Genomic DNA, 26085 nt, shown 5'->3' with positions numbered 1-26085 from the left:
CCATAAAAAAACCAGAAATCTAGGTTCCACAGGAATAGGACCCGACCGAAACCGGCTGTCTGAACCTGAAACCAGTTGTACGTAAGTAAATGTCATTTGTATTTTATAAGAAGTAGAGTTCAACTCTTCAACTCTTCATCTTACTCAAATCACACTTAACTCACAAACTGTCAACCATTTTAAATCAAGTTTAATTTTAAATAAATGCAACTTTTCCTGTTAAAAAGTTCCACTTGAAATTACAACTGTTTTTTTATATCAACAGCTGAAATTATGTTCTAATTCCCAGATCTATCAACTAACTATTCTAACCTAACCTATATTTTCGGTCTACCCATTCAGGCTAGGGTTTGGGGGTAAGGAGGTGGATACTGAAATAGAGAGACATGTTATACAGGTCACACCGGAATTCTTCAGTCACTCATCATTCAACTTCAGGTTCAATCTTCTGTGACTAGGGGGTCTTGTTCTTTTCACTGAAGTAGAACATACAGGTCATACCTGAATCGGGTCACTCTGTTGTGTGCTGGGGGTGAAGACACGTACTCTGTGGCCTAGTCTTCTGGGCTCTTTTCTCAGCGATGACCCTGAGAAATTGTCACGTTTATTTCAAGTTAAATATTTACATAATAGGCGTTGTCTTATAAAACAATAAATTTGAAAGAAACGGAAATTCGGAAAAAAGTAAAAAACCTGAAAGTAGAGAGAAACCCTGGAATAAAAGAAGCATGAAATACAGGATCCTGAAATAAAGATATTAGACATAAGTAATAAACAACCTGCTATTTCTATCTGTAGACCCAGAGACCCGCAGGACCCTGACGTAAATAACACCCTATTTCCTAACTAACGCATTTCATTTAAAACTGTATTAATATTCATGCATTTCTATAACTTACTAACTCACCGAGTAAGTTCCTAAACTAATTAAACCTATAATTTCAGCTGTTAATGTCCTCTAACTTACAGTTTATCCAATCCTGTGCGTGTAATGTCTGAATCCAATGATAATCATTGAGTCAATTTGAATCCTTGTGTTTTTGATAACAGTTCAGTTTTTTTCACAGTTTATATCAATCCGGAATTACTTTAAGCGCGATTCCATTCCAAATGTATCCTGAACGAGAAGCCAATTCAAATTCCATTTAATTTCCAGTAACAGCTCAGCTTTTGAGAACAGTTTATCTTGGATTTCGTTTCAGCGCCATTCCGTTCATTCAGAATAAATCCTACTATGTTCACAAGAGGTGTCTACTTTATTACAGGAGACAGTTTGAGCACCTTTGTCCATACTGGTAAACCATATACCATCGCGATAACCTCTATGTGTGAGCATACACGGACAACCAAATGTAATAATCTGTGCGATCGACAAGAATTGTCGAACACAATGAAGCTTCATATTTGATATCATCTAACTATCGGGGTCACTGGTCATAATCCATCTTCGCTCTATAAACTGCGCGGCTCTACAGAAATCAATAAATACATAATAGTTTCCATTTTCATTTTCTGTTTCCATTTTCTGTGGAAAAGACAATGACTTCCTCTCAGACCTAAATTCGAACCATACAAATCATGAGAATCAGAGAGTGCAGACTCGACACAATTTCAACCGAAGTCTTCGATGCAAGCTGGTGATGTTACCTTGGATTTTATATTTCCCTGAGCATAATTTCAAAGTGAAATTAGGGTGATTTAGTGATTTAAAAGCAACTGTCAGCTTGTCATTTTACAATAAACGGGCAAAATGTAACAATCCGTAGTTTTTGGTTCGACTCCATTTCGTAGTAGAAGAACAAATTATATCAAATTCTTAAAAGTAGAATCTACTTTATTGTTGTTAATTTCATGATTTGGAAATTTCGACATTCGTTTTTCTTCTCACAGTGACATTCGCAAAGATATTATTTCATCGTTTCGAAATGTCTTTTCTAGCTCTTTTCCAATCTATATGATTTTCGACGCTGAGATTGCTTCAAATGATTCCTTACGATAGTAAAGGCGAATCTCATCAGAAACAACAAGCGGTTTAAACCGATTAATTGACGATTATTGAAATATGTTCCTTTTCTACGGAATTCCCAGATCACCATGACAGTTGCTCGTTGCCAAATGTCATTTACCAATTGCTGATTACTGATCGCTGGTTTACGGTTATTTATGTGTTGAATTGTTTGTTCACCAGCTGGCGCCACCTTATTCTCATTAAAACATATCTATAAAACACACTAACATCTCCCCAATATCGGTGACCGAATATATCAGATCATCATCATTTTCGATCATTTATGTAGGCGTTCCAAAACGGAAGGAGGCAGGAGAAAAAACGAATTTATTTAACACAAACGAAACCTCAAAGGACCGCAGAAAAAAGAACCGAAAATGATTGGAAATTGTGATGAATTTGATACAAATGATGGGAAAATTTTTTTTTGATAGTTTTTGCAAATAACGATATAGAAAATTTAGATGAACATAACTTTAACGAATTACTGGAATAAAAATCAGATGGGCATTACGGAATTTTTTTTTGTTGAAAAATTGTACCGAAAAGATGAAGGGGGAATAAAACACAATTCAGTGGAAGGAACTTTGCTGAATTCTTGGCGCGGATTCGTTCTTCAAGTAATCAAAAGCAATGCCTAACGGACTACGATGTACATATTCTATTGAGTCAAATCTAAAGTTTGAAAGTGAAGATCGGGAGTTTCGGAATTATCAATTTACCTCATTCATTATTGGTTTTACCTATAGCCGCATTCGCACTGAGAACCAGTTAAACCGTTTTAAACGGGTCCGTGTCCGGAACAGGGCAAATTTAGAACGGTCCGAATCAGAGTGCGCGAGTCTCGCCGGGATTATTCTCCGTTTCTTAATTTGAGCCCCCTTAACTGTTCACTTAATTCTAACGCGTCAGAGATATTCAAATATCGTCAACCCGTTTTCTAGAAGTCCGATTATAACTCCAAAATACGTTATCGGTATTTGCTGCATTTGTTGGCTCGTTATAAGCACAGTTTCTATTCTACCGCTGTCATCGTCGTCTTACTTGGTTGGTGTTGGTTCTCCGAAAAGTCAGTACCGAACCAGTCCTCACCCGCCACAATCAGATATCCACGCGCTTCGCTTAGCTTCAACTCAGTTATTATATTGACTGTAGAGTGTGAATTGTCGAAACAGATATTGACGAAGTGTTTTACAGAGACGCAGAATAATTTGCAGTATAGATAGAAAATGTCATCGAATATTATCACAAACTGAACGCAGTTCGGGAGCGACAGTAAATATTTTTAGAGAAATAATTGCACTTGATTATAAACACGATATATTGAAACATGTCTAAATTTAGAAACCGCGGTAATTACAGCGAAACCGAGAACAGATGAAAGTTTCACAAATACGAGACTGGCGCCAGTTTGATGGGCGGATTTTTTACAAAATAATTGGACTCGATCAATTCGTCAACTTCTGCATTTGCGAATTCATCATTACTTCGTCAACTTCTGCCATTTGCGAATTCGTCATTACTTCGCAGCTACTCGTTTGAGAAATGTCGCGCAAACTTAGAAATAGTTAGAAATGTGTTTGTTTTGAAGCGTGAATTGTGTCCAATATGCCGCGAATGAGAGCGTTGTTCGTAGTTTTACTGATCGCTTGCGGAGACTGTATATTTACGCGGGCTGATTGCGAAAACTCTGTCGAGGAAGCCGCGTCTGTTATAGTCAGTTCATCTTGTAACAACACTCAATACTCCGTCGATTCTACGTCTGGTTACATCGTTTCACCGAACTATCCGTCGTTAGTGCGCGGTGTTGAATGTCGTTGGTTCGTCAACAGCTCTTTACCGGGAAGTTTTCTCGTTCAAGTTTACTACGACATCGAGCCGTCGATATTCTGTAACGAAAACTACCTTCTCATCGGTGAGTCCGACAACAAACTCTGCGCTACCGGAAGAAAACAACTGGATATCCGCAGTAACGATTTAATTTCGTTGTCGTTTAGGAGTAACGTCGATGGAGCGCGAGGTAGTCGGGTTTATATCATATATCGTTTAGAAGAACAAAGTCGCTTGAAAATCTTACATACATGTCACAAGCATGCAGTAAAAGAATTACCAACTCAAACAGGTTATGGATTCATGATTTCTGCCCGGCGATGCAAATTGTTGTTAGAATGGATCGGGATGCCAGACGGGTTTGCAATGAATTTAACGTTTATACAGATAGATTTCAGGTTGACACCAGGTGAGGATCCAACAAAAACTCGTCCTCAAATTTACGACGGATGGAACAGCACCAGTGAATCTATAGCTCTTATACGAGAACAAACCGGACATCCGCCTTCATCGTTTTATACTAAAACTAATAAAGCACGTATTGATTTTTTTTCAAGTAGAGTAAAGTCGCAGTTACTCGTGCAAGTTTACAAAATATCAGATTGGAACATCTCTAACCCGTTAATTCAAGTCTATAATAAATCAGGACTGCTCACTACAATTGATGGAATACCACATATAGTAACTCAGTCTAAACACTTATACTGCTGGTCTATCACAGTCGATGTTCTGCAGTACGTCGTCTTCAACTGGACACGTGATCTCGACTCGTCACCAGGTGTCGTTGGTGTATATAAACAGGAAGGGTTACGTATTGTGAGAACTGATATTTTACTCAGTTTTAACCATCTTAAATCTCTGAGTGTAGAATCAGACGGATTTCTCGTGATTCTGTGCGTTTTAACGACATCGGATTTTTTAAGATCCAATTTGAAAATAGAATTTGAAGTGAAATCAATGACAATATCAGACGTCTACGTCAACAAGCCACAGATATGGGTAAGTTTATAACAATGATTTGTCAATTCGGTTTGTTTAATAGAATCATTGTAATAATCTATGATTTTGATGGCGATTCTGACCAATGAAACTTTACCGAGAAATTTGGAATAACAACGTTATGTGTGACCCAAATTTCAATATATTTCGACTCACATGTTAACGCAGAATAATTATGATGATTTGTGGAAGAATTTAAGTTAAGATTTGATTGCAACATTTTAAAGTATTATCAATATATCAAGGTCGTACAGAGTTTGAAATTGTTGTATTGTAAACGTTTAATGTTGTAATCAATTCTCTTATATTTCAGCATTCATACAGAAACTCAATATCAGCTAATCGATTGTTCCCGAGATCAAAGAATACATTGTATCGTGTAACTACATTACAACTAAACTGGAAAGTGAACATCTATGAAAAACAGTTGAAACTAACAGTGCTATCAGAAAACTGTGATCGAGCTGGTTTTTATATATTTGATGGTAGTAATTTCACAGCTAGACGCTATGGTCCGTATTGTCCTGGTTCATACTACGGTCGATCTGTCGTCAGCCTGATTACATCAGGTGGACCGGTTACTGTAGTAGCATACGCTTATTACTATAACAATCAGTTAACAGTTGGTTACACCGGCAACTCAATTCTTAGATTTGCTCCTACTGATTGTGATGGTTATGTTCTACAGGAAGAAGAACGTCAGATCAATATGACGTCACACTGTCTCGCGATTACACCTGAAAATCGACGCCTTCGCTTGAAAAATATCGATATATTATCAGAACACGAATATCAAATTGACAGATGTTTTCTCAAGATGTCATTGTCATGTGACCAGTTTCTGAGTTTGAGTAATCAGTTTCTTAATAACAGTCTCGTATTAAACACTGTAGATTTCACAGGTGAGTTTGTATTCTGGCGGCGACCACTAACAGTTAAACTACGTCGTAAATGTCTACGAGTGAAAAAATCGGATAGTTTTGGATTTGCCGGTTCCCGTCTCCCAGTTACTACTTAAGATAAATGTGGACTCGTGCAGTCACGGAACTACCCGGGTCCGGCAGAACTTACATCAGAATCTATTTCATATAAATTTGAAAACCCTATAGAACAAAATATATTTCAATATTACAGATTTATTGTCAAATTTATTGGATCAGTTTCATGTGAAACAAACAACATACGTGAGAATGATCCGATCATTTTGATACAGCTGATAAAGTACAACCTCTTCCAAAATGGAAAACTGATCAAAATTATTAGGACCCAACACGAAACTTTAATATGTGAAAATAACGCGGTTCGTGGACTTATATTGTATAGTTTAACAGATAATACTTTGCGTTTTGAGGTAAACAATAGAATTCCGACATTTCAAATACAATACACTTTACACGAGTCGTTACCGATTAAACATTTCGATGATATCTACTGTAAACAAGAATTTCTGGATTCCGGAATTTCCTGCATCAAATTCATCAGAGATGAACGTCTGAATTGGGAGAACGCTGAAATATACTGTGGACAGAAGTACGCGGGACATCTACTCAGTATCAACTCAGAACAGGAAATGATTTCAATCAAAAGATTATTCGCTACAGAACTTCTCCGAATGGCGTACACATTAAAAGCGCTCATAATGATGATTGGATTGAAATGGCAGGTAAGATTAATGTATTCTAATATGAATTAAAATCGAAAGATTTTTAAAGAAGTGATATATTTCATTTTCTTCACGAAACAGAATGATGGTTATTACACGTGGACTGACGGTAAACCATTGAGCTACACAGAGTGGTATAAACCGGTTATTAATGAAACGATACCAGAAGTTATTCGAGGATTGATGTCTCCGCTAAGAAAACAACCGATAAATGACGTCAATATGCCGTGTACGGCGATGATACTGAATAATCCACGAAGATCAGCGAACTGGGTTCGATTCCCGTGTCAAATCGAGGAGACGCACACGACATTCATTTGTGAATCCGAGAGAATCGACGTCAAAAACAAACACAATTCAACGATAAACGACGCGAACAATTCAACAAATACAGATTTAAATAAAACCATAGATCAAATGATTCCCGATGTTACTTTAATTAATTCAACCTGTCCAAGAGGTTGGGTAACTATCTCCGGACAATGTTATCAAATACTAACCGACTGGAAAAACAATCGAGGTTTGAATATTCGGAGTGCTAGAGAAATGTGTCACAGCATCCGCGCCGAAATAGTAAGAATCACCTCAAATACAGAAAGCGACTTGAAAAATTTGATCAACGAATTTCAATATCGACATCAATACGGCGCTATTCTGACGATGGACCGCGACGGGTTTAAAGTTATCAAACCACTGGTGACCAGAAATGAAATTACTTATATTCAATCAGTTAAATGGTTATTGAAACCTTTCGATAAGACAAAAGATAAAGTGCATTCCTTGATGTGTACCTATAATGTAACTGTTAAAGAGTTAGCTTCTGTAAGCGGTTGTAAACCGTGGCAGTTTAAATGTAACGATCAAAGATGTATCAGCGACCATCGCGTATGTGATACCAGAAACGATTGTCAACACGGTGAAGATGAACTCGATTGTACGGATATCAATTTACACAGTCAGTTCCGCTGTAACGATGGACAAGTTATATCGATTAGCGGTTTCTGCGACTTCATGAGAGATCGCATCGATGGCTCGGATGAGAACTCGTGCTATCATCCACCGTGTTTATCTACCCAATATCGCTGTTCCAATCACCAATGTATCGATAGTTATAAACGATGTGACGGACTAGCCAACTGTAAAGACGGTTTCGATGAGATCGGATGGACTGCCGAACTTTGTCAGGGGTTCTCGTGCGCGGACGGTGAATGTATTAGTTCTCAGTTGTATCGGGATGGTGTCGTGGATTGTAGCGGAAGTCTCGAAGAAGACGAATTGGTTACTAATATGACAGTGAATCCCGAGGTTTACTGTAATAATGAGAATCACTGTACGACTCGTTTCACAGATCTGTGTAAGGAATCGGATGAACAAAGATGTTCGTTCAATTCTCCTCGCTGTTATTCCCGACACGAAAGGTGTATTTTAGAAAGGATGCCGATTGATTTCCCGGTATGTAGAAATCTTGAACATATACTCGCGTGTAATGATTTCGAATGCGCGGCTGGTACTGCAAAATGTCCGGCATCTTACTGTATACCGATCAGACACGTTTGTGACGGTCGATCAGATTGTCCTAATTCAGAAGATGAACGAAACTGCGAGACTTGGTCGTGTCCGGGAATGTTTAAATGTGGCCAGGAAAATCGATGTATTCCGCAATCTGAAGTTTGCGACGGTGTCATAAATTGTAAACATAACTCGGATGACGAGTCATACTGTAAGGTCACGTGTCCTGAACGTTGTAATTGCCGGGGTCATTTCATCGATTGTGAAAATGCTCTTTTATCAGATATTACTGGTCGTTTTATAGAATCAACTCGGGTTTTGATTTTGTCGAATAACCGAGTCGTATTTAACGAGTCGACGTTCAACTCTTTCATTTATCTTCGTTTTCTCGATATTTCGGGCAATAATTTGTCTTACATCGTTCCAAACGCGTTTTCTAATCTGAACAATCTATACACATTAGACCTTACACACAACCGCATAACATCATTATCTGCTAATACATTCGCAGGTTTGATCGGTTTAAAAGAACTATTTCTTATCGGAAATCCGCTGCAACATTTAGAAGACGGTAGTTTCCGAGGTGTGACGTCACTTACTGTTCTCGATCTTCACGGACTTTCTATATCGGTTCTCGGCGAAAATGTATTTAAAGGTTTATCCGCATTACAGTCGTTAAATATCAGCAGTAACAGAATACATTATATTTCCAGTTATGCTTTTTCTGGACTGACTAAACTAGAAATTCTAGACCTCGTCAACAATTCCGAAGTGATATTCGTAAAAAGAAACGTTCTTGGCGATCTTACATCATTGAAATACCTCGCTTCGGATGCTTACAAATTTTGCTGCATGGCACCGAATGTTGACCGATGTCTTCCCGAAGCTGATCAATTTTCCACCTGCTCTGACCTGATGGGTAACGCTGTACTGAGAGCCATCATCTGGATGATCGCATCTTTCAGTTTTCTCGCTAACAGTAACGTTATCTTATTTCGCGTTCAAGCTTTGCGGATGGAATCCTCCGGAACACGTAACACATCTTCAGACATCCTCATCATAAATATTGCCGGTTGTGATTTTCTGATGTCGGTCTATTTGTTTTTGATCGCGGGAGCTGACCACGCATTCAAAGGCGTTTATTATCTGAACTCTGAAGCCTGGACGGATAGCTCATTATGTCGTCTCGCCGGGGTTATTGTCACCGTTTCGTGCGAAGGTTCCCTGACTTTTCTCTTAATTCTAACGCGTCAGAGATATTCAAATATCGTCAACCCGTTTTCTAGAAGTCCGATCATAACTCCTAAATACGTTATCGGGATTTGCTGCATTTGTTGGCTCGTTATGAGCACAGTTTCTATTCTACCGCTGTCATCGTCGTCTTACTTCGGACACAATTTTTACGGTACAACCGGAGTTTGTTTGCCTATGAATTTACTGACGATCGACGTCAATGGCTGGCACTATTCATTCGCTATTTTTGCCTTGTTTAATGCGGCCATATTGGCTACGATAATGACGACGTACGCTCAGATGTATAGACTCGTATCCGGAAGTAGGTCGGGCTCGGGTAGAGCCGATCCTACCGAACTGGTTTTAGCTCGAAGGAGTTTAGTAATCAATCTTTGTAATCTATTTTGCTGGCTACCGATAATAATCGTTCAGTTTTGCGCCGTATTTTCGGTCGAGATACCGAACCAGGTGGCCGCTTGGCTGGCCGTTCTATTTTTACCGATCAACTCGTCTCTGAATCCGCTTCTTTATACAATACTTACAATCGATATGAAATCTATTCGTGAACGCAATAAACGACGACTAGGATTGACGACATCCAGTAAATAAACCACAGTTTGACACGAATCCCCGTATAATGTTTGCCTATCTATAAATCGGTTTTGAACTTAGAAATCCTAAAACTTGGTTCGAGTTCGTTTGGAGTCACGTGACCGCATTAGATGAACGAATACAATGATTCACAATAAATAAGTTTCCAGTTTCTAGGCGCCATTTTGTGGCGGTCCCTCGAGGTCCCCATTGTTGCGATAATTTGCGCTCATTTTTGAAACATAAGTTTTGAACGGACATCACATAGCTCTGCAGTGTATTGAAATTAAATCATGATGATTAGACATTTTGACTCCACAAAATGTCTACTCGCCATGATTCATGTGACGTGTGGAGCTCCTTAGTTTATTCTGGAAGAGTTTGAGTCTTCCGGTCGATGTGGGTTGGTTCAATCGACACGGTTGCAAACAGATCCCGAGAAATGGCGAAAGTGCATTATTTAAAAAAAAACGAATACTTGAAATTCTAATGGATGATTCAATGCGTGACGATGGTAGTTTGTATAACCACCCTCGTCACCCGTGAGTGAACACGAAATTCCCCGTTAAAATTAAGATCTAACCTAACCTCAGTTTCCTATAGAGAAATAATTTATCATTTCTACTCACCAATTTATGCGAGCAGTTTTAGATTATCTTTTTCTCGAAGAGATTTATCATTCAGCTCACAGGAGTCCTCTACCAGACCAGGTTGTTTTAGTCGGGACGCACTCGATGCAATCAGGTACTGATGAAGTGAGGATGGTCTGGAATCTGGAAACTGTATTTGTCGGTTTAGTCAACGCGCATTGGCAGCAATCAGATCCTGCACAGGAAGATCGTCTCTGAAAAAGCAACCGAAGTTTAATTATACTTGAATCAGCTCGAATACGACCTCACTTAAGTTTGACATTTAGAATTCAAATTAAAATGTCTGCTCATCGATTCATGAGTGGAACTTCATGAATTTTTTCGATCAGTTATCATTTCATTGGGAGATGTGACACCCAAACAACGGGAATAATATCGGTCCGGTCTTGTTGACTTATTCAGCAAGCATTGACAGCAGCAATCAGGTCCTGAGGATGTAGAGCTTATCGGAAAAAAAGTATTGATCTCAATAATAATTTCTTATTTGGTTCGATATATGCACATTGTAATCTGTTATAGTTAGAATTAAAAATAATAAATCTACTCACCACCTATATCTGTGTGGAGCATCATGGATTATCTATTAAAGCCTGGAGTCCGCGGCATTGGTTTAGTCAGACTCGTGATATTGGCAGCAATCAGGTCCTGGGTGAGGAATGGCTGATCTGAAAAACAACAATTTCATATTTCTATTCTGACTGGAAGAATCAATGTTAAAGTTTAGGTTGGATGCTCGAGTGAGATCCCAGAGACAGGGAGTCAACTAGGCTAATTTATCCACGAGATGTGAACTGTCGAAAGCATCCCTCGGCAACTTCGCATATTACTATTTAGATTAGTGGACCTAATTGATAAAAAGCTTATAGATCTCCCTTTTTACTAACCTAACCTCACGTAAGGGACATATGTGCACTTCAATATCCTACCTAATATATGAAGTAGATATAATATCAGATATTCTCTAACAGTCCTCGTTAAAATGATAGTTCTATACAGTAATTTAAATCCTTTCAAAATCGAATTAAAATAAATATAAATTTGCAACACAATCAATCACATTTCCATTATTGAATTGTCACTCGAATTGTCACAGGAATAAAGCACAAATCTTAGAACTATTTGCAATTGATTATCACCTAAAATAAATTAAGATGATATCATCATAGGAAATATACAAAAAATTCAATTAATCAAATGTCCATTGTCTGTCACTCGAATTATCACTGAATTCGAAGAATAATCTTAGAACGATCTTAGCAGCAGCAGTAGTAGTGTAGCAGCAGCAGCAGCAGCAGCAGCAGCAGTAGTAGTGTAGCGGCAGCAGCAGCAGGAAATACTGTTATTTGTATTCATAAATTCTAGCCATCAAGAGTGATGAATAGAGACTGCTTTGATTTTTCACTTAATTCTTTCACGTCAGAGATATTCAAATTTCGTCAACCCGTTTTCTAGCTGTCCAATCATAACTCCAAAATACGTTATCGGTATTTGCTGCATTTGTTGGCTCGTTATAAGCACAGTTTCTTTTCTACCGCTGTCATCCGAGTCTTACTTGGTTGGCGTTGGCTCTGCGAAAAGTTAGTACCGAACCAGTCCTCACCCGCCAGAATCAGATATCCACAGATAATTTTTTCTCTGATTCCTTCTAAACTTGGTAGGAAGATGTATTCCGAGGTGTAGATTCCGGATCTACCGCTGTCATCCCCGTCTTACTTTGTTGCTATTGTTTCTTCAAAACAATCTGTTCCAAACAAGACCTATTACTCACCACAATCAGATATCCACGCGCGTCACTTAGCTTCAACTCAGTTATCATATTGACTGTAGAGTATGAATTGTCGAAACAGATATTGACGAAGTGTTTTACAGAGACGCAGAATATTTTGAGGTATAGATATAAAATGTCGTCGAATATTATCACAAACTGAACGCAGTTCGGGAGTGACAGTAAATATTTTTAGAGAAATAATTGCACATGATTATAGAACACGATATATTGAAACACGTCTAAATTTAGAAACCGCGGTAATTACTGCGAAATCGAGCGCAGGTGAAAGTAACAGAAATACGACACTGGCGCCAGTTTGATGGGAGATCTTTTTACAAAACAATTGGACTCGATCAATTCGTCAACTTCTGACATTCTGACAACTCGTCATTACTTTGCAACGACTCTTATGAGAAATGTCGCGCAAACTTGGAGATAGTTAGAGATGTATTTGTTTTGAAGCGTGAATTGTGTTCAATATGCAGCGAATGAAAGCGTTGTTCGTAGTTTTACTGATCGCTTGCGGAGACTGTATATTTACGCGGACTGATCGCGCAAACTCTGCCGAGGAAGCCGCGTCTGTTACAGTCAGTTCATCTTGTAACAGCACTCAATACTCCGTCGATTCTACGTCTGGTTACATCGTTTCACCGAACTATCCGTCGTTAGTGCGCGGTGTTGAATGCCGTTGGTTCGTAAACAGCTCTTTACCGGGAAGTTTTCTCGTTCACGTTTACTACGACATCGAGCCGTCGATATTCTGTAACGAAAACTACCTACTCGTCGGTGAGTCCGACAACAAACTCTGCGCTACCGGAAGAAAACAACTAGATATCCGCAGTAACGATTTGATTTCGTTGTTGTTTAGGAGTAACATCGATGGAGTGCGAGGTAGTCGGCTTTATATTATATATCGTTTTGAAGAACAGAGTCGTTTGAAAATTGTACATAAATGCTCAAAACGTGCAGTAAACGAAATACCAACTCAAACAGGTTATAAATTCACAATTTCTACTCGGCGATGTAAATTGTTGTTTGAATGGATCGAGATGCCAGACAGGTTTGCAATGAATTTAACGTTTATAGAGATAGATTTCAGATTAAGACCAGGTGAGGATCCGATGAAAACTCGTCCTCAAATTTACGACGGATGGAACAGAACCAGTGAACCTATAGCTCTTATACGAGAACAAACCGGACATCCGCCTTCATCGTTTTATACTAAAACTAATAAAGCACGTATTGAATTCATTTCAAATAAACTGTCGTTTAAGTCACAGTTACTCGTGCAAGTTTACCAAATATCAGATTGGAACATCTCTAACCCGTTAATTCAAGTCTACAATAAATCAGGACTGCTCACTACAATTGATGGAATACCACATATAGTAACTCAGTCTAAACACTTATACTGCTGGTCTATCACAGTCGATGTTCTGCAGTACGTCGTCTTCAACTGGACGCGTGATCTCGTCTCGTCACCAGGTGTCGTTGGTGTATATAAACAGGAAGGGTTACGTATTGTGAAAACTGATATTTTACTCAGTTTTAACCATCTTAAATCCCTGAGTGTAAAATCAGACGGATTTCTCGTGATTCTGTGCGTTTTAACGACATCGGATTACTTAAGATCGAATTTGAAAATAGAATTTGAAGCGAAATCGATGACAATATCAGACGTCTACGTCAACAAGCCACAGATATCGGTAAGTTTATTACAGTGAATTTGTAAATTAGGTTCGTGTAATAGAATCATTGTAATAATCTATGATTTTGATGGCGATATTGACCAGCGAAACTTTATCGAAAAAATTGGAATAACAATGTTATGTGTGACCCAAATTACAATATATTCGGACGCACTTGTTGTTTACGCAGAGTAATTATGATGATTTGTGTAAGAATTTAAATTTATTTTGGATTACAACTATCATCGATATTTTCAGGTTGTGATTGGTTTGAAATTGTCGTATTGTAAACGTTCAATGTTGTAATCAATTCTCTTATATTCCAGCATTCACTCACAAACTCAATATCAGATAATCGATTGTTCCCGAGAACAAAGAATACATTGTATCGTGTAACTACATTACAACTAAACTGGAAAGTGAACATCTATGAAGAACAGTTGAAACTAACAGTGTTATCAGAAAACTGTGGTCGAGCTGGTTTTTATATATTTGATGGTAGTAATTTCACAGCTAGACGCTATGGTCCGTATTGTCCTGGTTCATACTACGGTCGATCTGTCGTCAGCCTGATTACATCAGGTGGACCGGTTACTGTAGTAGCATACGCTTATTACTATAACAATCAGTTAACAGTTGGTGATCCCAGCAGGTCATATCTTAAATTAGCTCCTACTGATTGTGACGGTTACGTTCTACAGGATGAAGAACGTCAGATCAATATGACGTCACACTGTCTCGTGATTACACCTGAAAATCGACGCCTTCGCTCGAAAAATATTCACATATTATCAGAACACGAATATCAAATTGACCGATGTTTTCTCAAGATGTCATGGCGATGTGATCAGTTTCTGAGTTTGAGTAATCAGTTTCTTAATAACAGTCTCGTATTAAACACTGTAGATTTCACAGTTTATGAGATTGGATTCTGGCAGGAACCACTAATAGTTAAACTACGTCGTAAATGTCTAGGAGTGAAAAAAGCCGATAGTTCTGGATTTCTTGGATCCCGTCTTCCAGTTACTACTAAAGATAAATGTGGACTCGTGCAGTCACCGAACTACCCGGGTTGGGCAGGACGTACATCAAAATCGATTTCCTATAAATTCGAAAACCCGATACAACAAAAAATATTTCAATATTACAGATTTATTGTCAAATTTATTGGATCAATTTCATGCGAAACAAACAGCAGGGTCGAGAATGATCCGATCATTTTGATACAAACAATAAATTACGACCTCTTTCTAAATGGAAAATATTACAAAACCATTTTAACCCAACATGAAACTAAAATATGTGATAATAACGCGGTTCGTGGACTTATATTTTATAGTTTAACAGATAATACTCTGCGTTTTGAAGTAAGGAATTACATTCCGACATTTCAAATACAATACACTTTACACGAGTCGTTACCGATTAAACATTTCGATGATTTCTACTGTAAACAAGGATTTCTGGATTCCGGAATTTCCTGCATCAAATTCATTAGAGATGAACGTCTGAATTGGGAGAACGCTGAAATATACTGTAGACTGAAGTACGCGGGACATCTACTCAGTATCAACTCAGAACAGGAAATGATTCCCATCAAAAGATTATTCGCTACAGAACTTCTCCGAATGGCGTACACATTAAAAGCGCTCATAATGATGATTGGATTGAAATGGCAGGTAAGACTAATGTATTCAAATATGAATTAGAAAAGAAAGGTTTTTAAAGAGAATGATATATATTTCATTTTCTTCACGAAACAGAATGATGGTTATTACACGTGGACTGACGGTAAACCATTAAGCTACGCAGAGTGGTATAAACCTGTTATTAATGAAACGATACCAGAAGTTATTCGAGGATTGATATCTCCGCTAAGAAAACAACCGATTAATGACGTCAATATGCCGTGTACGGCGATGATACTGAATAATCCACGAGGATCAGCGAACTGGGTTCGATTCCCGTGTCAAATCGAGGAGACGCACACGACATTCATTTGTGAATCTGAGAGAATCGACATCAAAAACAAACACAATTCAACGATAAACGACGCGAACAATTCAACAAATACAGGCTTAAATAAAACCATAGATCAAATCATTCCCGATGTTACTTTAATAAATTCAACCTGTCCAAGAGGTTGGGTAACTATTACCGGACAATGTTATCACATACTAACCGACTGGAAAAACAATCGAGGTTTGAATATTCGGAGTGCCAGAGAAATGTGTCACAGCATCCGCACCGAAATAGTAAGAATCAACTTAAATATAGAAAGTGATATGAAAAATTTGATCAACAAATTTCAATATCGCCATCAATATGGCGCTATACTGACAATGGACCGCGACGGATCTAAAATTATCAAACCACTGGTGACAAGAAATGAAATTAATTATATTCAATCGCTTAAATGGTTATTGAAACCTTTCGATAATACAAAAGATAAAGTGTATTCCGTGTTGTGTACCTATAATGTAACTGGTGAAGAGTTAGCTTCTATAAGCGGTTGTAAATCGTGGCAGTTTGAATGTAACGATCAAAGATGTATCAGCGACCATCGCGTATGTGATACCAGACACGACTGTCAACACGGTGAAGATGAACTCGATTGTACGGATATCAACCTACACAGTCAGTTCCGCTGTAAAGATGGACAGGTTATATCGATTAGCGGTTTCTGCGACTTCATGAGAGATTGCGTCGATGGCTCGGATGAGAACTCTTGCTATCATCCACCGTGTTTATCTACGCAATATCGCTGTTCCAATCACAAATGTATCGATAGTTATAAACGATGTGACGGACTAGCCAACTGTAAAGACGGTTCCGATGAGATCGGATGCAATGCCGAAAATTGCCAGGGGTTCTCGTGCGCGGACGGTGAATGTATTAGTTCTCAGTTGTATCGGGATGGTGTCGTGGATTGTAGCGGAAGTCTCGAAGAAGACGAATTGGTCACTAATATGACAGTGAATCCCGAGGTTTACTGTAATAATGACAATCACTGTACGACTCGTTTCACAGATCTGTGTAAGGAATCGGATGAACAAAGATGTTCGTTCAATTCTCCTCGCTGTTATTTCCGACACGAAAGGTGTATTTTAGAAAGGATGCCGATTGGTTTCCCGGTATGTAGAAATCTTGAACATATACTCGCGTGTAATGACTTCGAATGCGCGGCTGGTACTGTAAAATGTCCGGCATCTTACTGTATACCGATCAGACACGTTTGTGACGGTCGATCCGATTGTCCTAATTCAGAAGATGAACGAAACTGCGAGATTTGGTCGTGTCCGGGAATGTTTAAATGTGGTCAGGAAAATCGTTGTATTCCGCAATCTGAAGTTTGCGACGGTGTCGTTAATTGTAAACATAACTCGGATGACGAATCATACTGTAAGGTCACGTGTCCTGAGCGTTGTAATTGCCGGGGTCATTTCATCGATTGTGAAAATGCTCTTTTATCAGATATTACTGGTCGTTTTATAGAATCAACTCGGGCTTTGATTTTGTCGAATAACCGAGTCGTATTTAACGAATCGATGTTAAACCCTTTCATTTATCTTCGTTTTCTCGACATTTCAGGCAATAATTTGTCTTACATCGTTCCAAACGCGTTTTCTAATCTAAACAATCTATGCGCATTAGACCTTACTCACAACCGCATAACATCATTATCTGCTAATACATTCGCAGGTTTGATCGGTTTAAAAGAACTATTTCTTATCGGAAATCCGCTGCAACATTTAGAAGACGGTAGTTTCCGAGGTCTGACGTCACTTACTGTTCTCGATCTTCACGGACTTTCTATATCGGTTCTCGGTGAAAATGTATTTAAAGGTTTATCCACATTACAGTCGTTAAATATCAGTAATAACAGAATACATTATATTTCCAGCTATGCTTTTTCTGGACTGGCTAAACTCGAAATTTTAGATCTCGTCAACAATTCCGAAGTGATATTCGTAAAAAGAAACGTTCTTGGCGATCTTACATCATTGAGATACCTCGCTTCGGATGCTTACAAATTTTGCTGCATGGCACCGAATGTCGACCGATGTCTTCCCGAGGCTGATCAATTTTCGACCTGCTCTGACCTGATGGGTAACGCTGTACTGAGAGCCGTCATCTGGATGATCGCATCTTTCAGTTTTCTCGCTAACAGTATCGTTATTGTATTTCGCGTTCAAGCTTTGCGGATGGAATCCCCCGGAACACGTAACGCATCTTCAGACATCCTCATCATAAATATTGCCGGTTGTGATTTTCTGATGTCGGTCTATTTGTTTTTGATCGCAGGAGCTGACTACGTGTTCAAAGGCGTTTATTATCTGAATTCTGAAACCTGGACGGATAGCTCATTATGTCGTCTCGCCGGGGTTATAGTCACCGTTTCGTGCGAAGGTTCCTTAACTTTTCTCTTAATTCTAACGCGTCAGAGATATTCAAATATCGTCAACCCGTTTTCTAGAAGTGCGATTATAACTCCGAAATACGTTATCGGTATTTGCTGCATTTGTTGGGTCGTTATAAGCACAGTTTCTATTCTACCGCTGTCATCGTCGTCTTACTTCGGAGACAATTTTTACGGTACAACCGGAGTTTGTTTGCCTATGAATTTACTGACGATCGACGTCAATGGCTGGCACTATTCATTCGCTATTTTTGCCTTGTTTAATTCGGCCATATTGGCTACGATAATGACGACGTACGCCCAGATGTATAGACTCGTATCTGGGAGTAGGTCGGGTTCGGGTAGAGCCGATCCTACCGAACTGGTTTTAGCTCGAAGGAGTTTAGTAATCAATCTTTGTAATTTATTTTGCTGGCTACCGATAATAATCGTTCAGTTTTGCGCCGTCTTTTCGGTCGAGATACCGAACCAGGTGGCCGCTTGGCTGGCCGTTCTATTTTTACCGATCAACTCGTCTCTGAATCCGCTTCTTTATACAATACTGACGATCGATATGAAATCAATTAGACCGAGATATAATCGTCAACAAAAAAGTAGAACACTTCAGTAGCAATAAAGGAGCTTTTAAACGAATCGTTTTAATGTTCATGGTCGCACACCAAACTCTAGTAATGAATCAAAAGAACAAAGGAGATATTAACGACGACCTTTGGGCCCGTGGTCCATTCAGTTTTTTCATCACTTCTTCATCTGAACAATTCATATGAAATAGTGTTATTTTCGTAGCTATTAGATTCATTGTAGATTGTTTGTTAAATGCAATAGTATTTACTTCAGGTGTGGATTTAAGGGGCTCGGTGAGCCCTTTACTGACCAGTGAAATTGAAATAGACGATTACATAGATGACGACTTATTAATTTGTATTCACTGATGTAGTGTGAGCGTGTGTGTAAGAGTGATTGGTTTGATTGTTCTTTTAGGGCGGCACGGCTCCGATAGATCTTTGTGATCTCTTCGTGTAGCCCACATTTTCTTGTTACATTTTTGTCACTGTATATCATGCGATATCAATAATGTAATAATGTAACGACCTAATGAAAAATAAATACTATACTACTTTACTAAATGTGCCACCGAATGAAAGTATTTTTCAGCCACAACCGAACCGCATGGTGACCGATTCGGGTAAACGAAATTGCCAAGTAAAAGAAAGTGCAATATACCCCATGCAAAATATCAGAAGCATTGAATATTATAATCGATATATGCAATCAATTTTCAATAGAATACGAAGTCAAGTTTAATGCTTAGACTATATATATTTACTATTTTATCTACTTGCTCTTCCCTTGCATGATTAAATCCTTGAAAATCAAATGTTTTATTTCGAAGTCATATTATCAAAGTATCAAAAACTGATATGCACTTGTGTAATATGATCGCTACCGATGAGACAGACTCTCAACGGATATACCACGCGATATGTGATTTAAACAGAATAGTGGATTTCCCTATTTCTCTATTTATTTCTCTCACAAATTAATCATGTTTTATCAGATTTCATTTCGAAAGTTGACTATATTCGAGTATATTGGGGCGTTGCCGGTACCGAGTATCCATTGTATTACGTACGCTTAATGCGGGTATCATTTTGTATCCATGGAACCACATCGCTTCAAGCGATCACTATTGAAAGGCTGCTGATTGAATGTATCTAACGTCTGGTGCAGTTCATTTTTTCCGGGGTGACCTCTGGTTCAAAAATATATTTCAGTTTTAATCTCAGAAACAGATTCACAGTTTATTAATACTAACTTTCATTTGTTCATAGTTTTGATGATAGCAAACCGCCCTTGACCCTGCCTCTGCCTCTGCGCCTGCCCCTGCCTCTGTGCCTGCCCCTGCCCCTGCCTCTGCCCCTGCCTCTGCCTCTACCACTGCCTCTGCCTCTCCCTCTGCCCCCTCTCCCTTTCCCTCTCCAATAACAAATATCACAGCCAGTGATAAACATCACGGTTAGATACATCGTTTCATAGCGATGTATAAATATTTTACCACATATTATACGAACGCACCAGCGAGCCGGCGATCATATCAGCGGATAAATTACTCGTAATAAATGCAAATAAAACCGCGATGATGAGTTATAAAATACGTTTGAAACGAATCTGTATCGATACAACACCTCTCCACACGTCAGCTCGTATGTACGTACCAGTGCGCGACGTACTTGAACAGTCATTTTAATCGCGTTTTTCATCAGTGAATGTTTGTCACACAGTTCTGGGATCTGGCAACCAGTTGTACTTTATCATCGCTAGCATTTCGTCAACTTCGGGAGCCGGTCGAACTCAGTTCCATATTTGCCGTTACAATTTGATTATGTTGAATTTATGAATGTTAAAAAAAACAACTTAATCTTGATCGTATATGATACGAAAGGAACTAAACTTTCTATGGCGACTACATTGGAAACTGGATAATGACGAGTGATTCATATATTGAAAACTGATCGGAATCTCGGAGGGAATAACTGACAACTGATTTTGAATTTATTGCGAAACAATCGGAAGAAACTTAACAGTGACGTGCTAAAACTGATTGTGACATTACAGATATTATCGTTGGACAATGATTGTGAAAAATGAAATCTGATTGTAAGTTCTAGTAAATCGTTGGAAAATTTAATTTGAAATTCTTTAGAAATTGACACATTGAAAACTGATTGTGACATTCTTGCCAAATCATCGGAAACTAATCGTGATTTTGAAGCGAAATCATTCCAAGCTGATTGCCACTTCGCGATCAAGTTGACTGGAGCGAACTTTTCAGGAGAATTTATCCGCGAATTATGGAAAGCGATAAAAGGCGTGTAACCCGCGAATTCCGGGACGCCATCAAACGTAACGACCTCGGCGTCGTCAAGAAAACGCGCGACGAATTCTTCAAACTCGAGCGAGGATCGGATTTGATCGATTCAGATCTAACCGTAAATCTAACCGACGATTCTAGCGTCGTCGTTCCCGAGCGGCGCTACCCGGACGAGATAGCCGACAAGTCGGTGGTTTCGAACCCGCTGTTTCTGGCTTGTATTTTCTGCAGCGCGGATGTCGTCTGGTATCTCATCGCCGAGGGAGCAGACGTGCTGGTCAAGGACGTTAACGGTAACAACGTCGTTCACGCGCTGGTCTCGGCGGCGGCCGCGTGCCCGCGTCTAGAGTCAAAACTCGTCGAAATCTACCGCCTCGTATACCGCCAAATATCGCCGAATATGGCAGTTCTACTGACGGACGAGAATAAACTAGAACTTCGACCGTTAGAGTTCGCCGCCCGCGTGGGGACGTTCGGTTTGTTTTCGGTTATTTTGAACACGGAGGGCGTCTACCGCACGATGACCGCCGATCACGGCATGAAGGTCGTATACTCGTACGATCTCGGGGTTTACGATGCGGACAGCGATCGTTACGATAAATCGCCGCACTGGTTTTTCGTCTTGAACGACGCCGATTCGGTGCTGGAGAAGATGCACGCCAGCGCCTGTTTGAAGAACCCGTCGATCGAGGCCTGGTCGAAGCTGATTTGGGCTAGGAGTAAATACGTGCACTGTCTGGGAAGCGCTTTTAGATTGTGTATTTTCATGCTCTTCATGTTGATGCCGCACGTCAGGTTTTACGAATATCAGGAACACATTTCAGCGGATCTCAACAACACAGGTAAACAAGAAAACTAATATGAAAGTTTAGACGCATTTAGAAATAACACATATATTGCGTTATATTGTCGACAATGAAAAACATGATATTAAGTTAGCTAGTATTTAGGATCAATAAAGTAATTTTGGATTTAAAAAAAAAATCGATTATCGAATTGACCGGTAACCAGTCCAGTAGCGATACATTGATGACGTTATACAGCTTCTACTGGCGCGCTGGAGGTCATCTCTTCCTCGTTGGCGTACCGTAGCTATTGCAGAACAGAATACAATGGAATAAGTTTACTTTATTTGTCTACATTGCCGAAACGATAGTATTAACAAGTTAATAGCGATAGTAAATATAGCTGCAAGGCAGCGATAACGGATTTTCTGCGCAGCCTTGTTCGTATTATATATATACTAGTTTATTTTCTCGTGGAACGGCTTTCGCTAAGTGGGTTCGAATCCCTTGACCTCACGGGTCGTTGGAGTCGTTACTAGCCAACCAGAATCAGGTCGGGCCAATGTGGCCTGTATTAAACAACGTTAGGCTTCTGTTGGTTTTCCCGTTAAATGCTCAATTCCGTGGTCGACTAATTCCGGACTATAGTTCCGACTAGCTGACATTCGGTTTCACTTAGTTCGACCAGCGATGTGTCATCGCACTTCTCTGGTTCGGCTTATTCCGATAACCGAAAATCGCCCAGTCTGGTCTGAGCATTGTCTCACGGTTGGAGGATTTTTTTCCAACTCGAAAGTTAGCGCTAATTGTGGTATCTAAACAGCTCGTAACAGCCTATGGCTAAACTGTGTCAATTAAGACCGTACCTAATTAACTATCCGAAACTCAAGAATCCTATCTTCACATCTCACATCTCTCAAATCGCAATCACAATTCGCATACGTACATTTACATATTTTATTCTGAATTTATATTATATTTTTAATATATATTCAAATTTTTTTTCGATTTTTTCTCTGCAGATTACTGCATGGCGAATAAGTCATACATACCGATGCCGCGACCGGTTCGAGTATGCATGCGTGCGTCCGCTTACGCGGTCAGCTTGATAGTTGTATTGAAGATACTGGCCTACGTCGCCCTCATCATCGCCTCGCTTAAACGCAGGCTCGTACTGAAATTTATCTTACGCAATACGTTCGGTCAACTTCTCCACGATTCGATTCTGGTGACGATCATGCTAGCGAACGCCGTCTACACCAAGAATCAAGTGCCCTACGAGTTCAGCTGGATGTACCTGTTTTTCACGCCGGTTTTTCTCAGCAACGTCTGCGCGTTTTTTCAAATATTTCCCTCGTTCGGTTTCTACTTCATGAGCTTGCAAAAGATGTTGCAAGCTCTGGCGAGGTTTTCCTTCATATTCGCGGTGGTTTTCATGATCTACTGCACGTGTCTATCGTCGTTGCTGGTGAACGCGAACGTCTGCGGATGGTCCAGCTGGAAAGTGATCTACGGCACGTTTCTGAGCATGATAAACATGGCGGACTACGCGCAAATATCGTCGGATCGCCACAAGTTGGTGTTGTTCCAGGTTTACCATATGGAAATGGTTTTCATCGTGGCCATCGTGATGTTGAACTTTCTGATAGCGATTATGACCGGCGTGCACTCGAAACACGACGAGCTGAAGGAGACGATTTCGACGGTGACGCGCATGCGCCTGAATACGATGGCGCTCGTGCACGTGGTACAGTGGCGGCGTATGCTGCGTATGAAACCGTTGAACCTCGGTCTCGGCGATATACGAGTTGTCGTCAACGCGGCGGACGAAATGTGAACGACTCGTCGAGGAACCGGTGACAAACACTAGATGGCGCGACTAACAGTCGGTTTTGCGACATTCCGAATATAAAAATTTTTGAAATTTTTGATATATTATATAAAACCCAGAATTGACGAAATTTATTTAAAACGGTTTAGATAGTATAGATCGCTGCTGTTGTATGTTAGTAAATAGTACATTTGTATAACCTTGTAAATAACCTTGTCATGTTTAAAAGTCTTTATTTTTCTCCTTTTCGATTGTAAGCAAAATTATTGTTCCTTACATATATACCATTACTATCAAAATGGTAGGAAAATAAATTAATTTATCCATCTTTACATTTAGGCAAAATCATTTTTGCCTATCGTCAGTTCACGTTCAGTCAACTTTAAACAGACTTCAAACGAGCCTTGACACAACGGATCAGATTAATTGTTCGGTGTTTGGTAAAGTTAAACTTCAAGTAAAAAAAATAAATGATTCGATTTCAGTTGAAATGTAGAAGGAATTGAAGCGCGGAAGATCAAGTAACTACTAGCGACACCCGCTGGATCCTCACTTACCACAAGTGGAATTTTCTTGCCGCAGTAGTTGATGTCCTACTGCACACTAGTGACACCTGGTGGATCCTCACTTTCCACAAGTGGAATCCTCTATTGTCGCAGTAGCTGATGTCCTACTGCACACTAGTGACGCGTGGTGGATCCTCACTTTCCATAAGTGGAATCCTCTATTGTCGCAGTAGTTGATGTCCTACTGCACACTAGCGACACGTGGTGGATCCTCACTTGCCACAGGTGGAATTTTCTTGCCGCAGTAGTTGATGTCAACTGTTAATAGATCGACGTTGTTCGTGTTTGGCGTCGCTAAATCTAAAACAAATTCGAATCTGTGGTTTCGTTGTTTTCGTCGAGATGTAAATAATGTATTGTCAAGATAAGCGCAGCAGCAGATAACACAGTCAGATGAGATCGTGATATGTCAGCATGGTTATGATTTCATAGATCTCTTTTTGACATACGCATGATTATCCTACTATTTATTCTATTGATTGATTTGAGTTCTTCGTCTACATAGTTGTAGGGTGTCCCGAGGGAAGGGGCGTAGCCTTCATGTACCACTCTCCCACACATTTTTGGGCAACATAATTATTTTGTTCCTTTAGTTCAATTCCATAAACTAGCTAGACGACGGGTCTGCGAGTGCATTTAAAAGTGATATCGAAATAATAAAGTGACCTTGGCCTTGGGCAAAATGTCTCTCAAATTACAGTTATTTCCGAAATCTCGATGTATCAAATTAGGCGGCCAACAAAATAAACCCCAGTCAGTCGCTTGCCTGTTCAGGTTAGTTGGAAGATTGGTTGAATGAACCGGCAAAGACATTTTACAATTATGCACTTCGATATGTACTTCGATTTAAACAAAAAGAATTTGTAAATTCGACCGCCGATGCTATTTCTATTGTATCTGTGCTTCAATTTCGAATTTCAAAATCAACCCCCCTCCCCCCTCCCTCCCCCATTTGTTTCGTTCCCGGCACGTGTCGATGGTCTGTAAGGGACACGGAATAAAAACAGAAAAGAATCAAAATCTATCAATTAAATAAATAACATGTTCAATCCCTATTTTTAGGTAGAAAAATACGAATAAATTTTCGTGGCTGCTACTTTTAAAATCCTGACTTGGTAACCAGTATTGGGAACGTGACATCTGGTTTGTTTTTTAAACAGAATAAATAGTTCAATAAATGTCTATATACTATCATTGCGAACATGTTCGGCATATTCTGGATTTTAGCAGTTTTCCGCTGCACTGGAGGTAAAATGTAATGGATATCGCTTCTTTTTACCATTTTTGATGAAATCAATATTACCAAAGTGGAAATTGGATTCAGTTGATTTCAAGGCGTTTAGGCGAATTACCACAATTGAAGAATGAATATCTATCAGCCATCATCAGTTGGGTTGACCATGGCTTTTATAGGGAACAGTTGAAGTGTTGTGACATAATCAACTTTTCAATCCTTGATTATCTCTACTATTTTTCAATTGCGGAATCTTGCTTTGTTTATTACTGATTTACGCGTTTGAATAACTGTGGTAAATATTGATGACAAATTCAAAAATTCGTTCCAACATAACTTTAAAAACTTATCTTAAGTCTGTGAGCTATTTAAACTATGTTCAACTTATTTGTGGGACTGGGCCCTGTTTGAATCATGAAATGAGCGTTCATTTTATTT

This window comes from Tubulanus polymorphus, chromosome 9 (genome assembly GCF_964204645.1).
Source record: "Tubulanus polymorphus chromosome 9, tnTubPoly1.2, whole genome shotgun sequence".
NCBI classification, from domain to species: Eukaryota; Metazoa; Nemertea; class Palaeonemertea; order Tubulaniformes; family Tubulanidae; genus Tubulanus; species Tubulanus polymorphus.
This window is presented reverse-complemented; position numbering follows the sequence as displayed.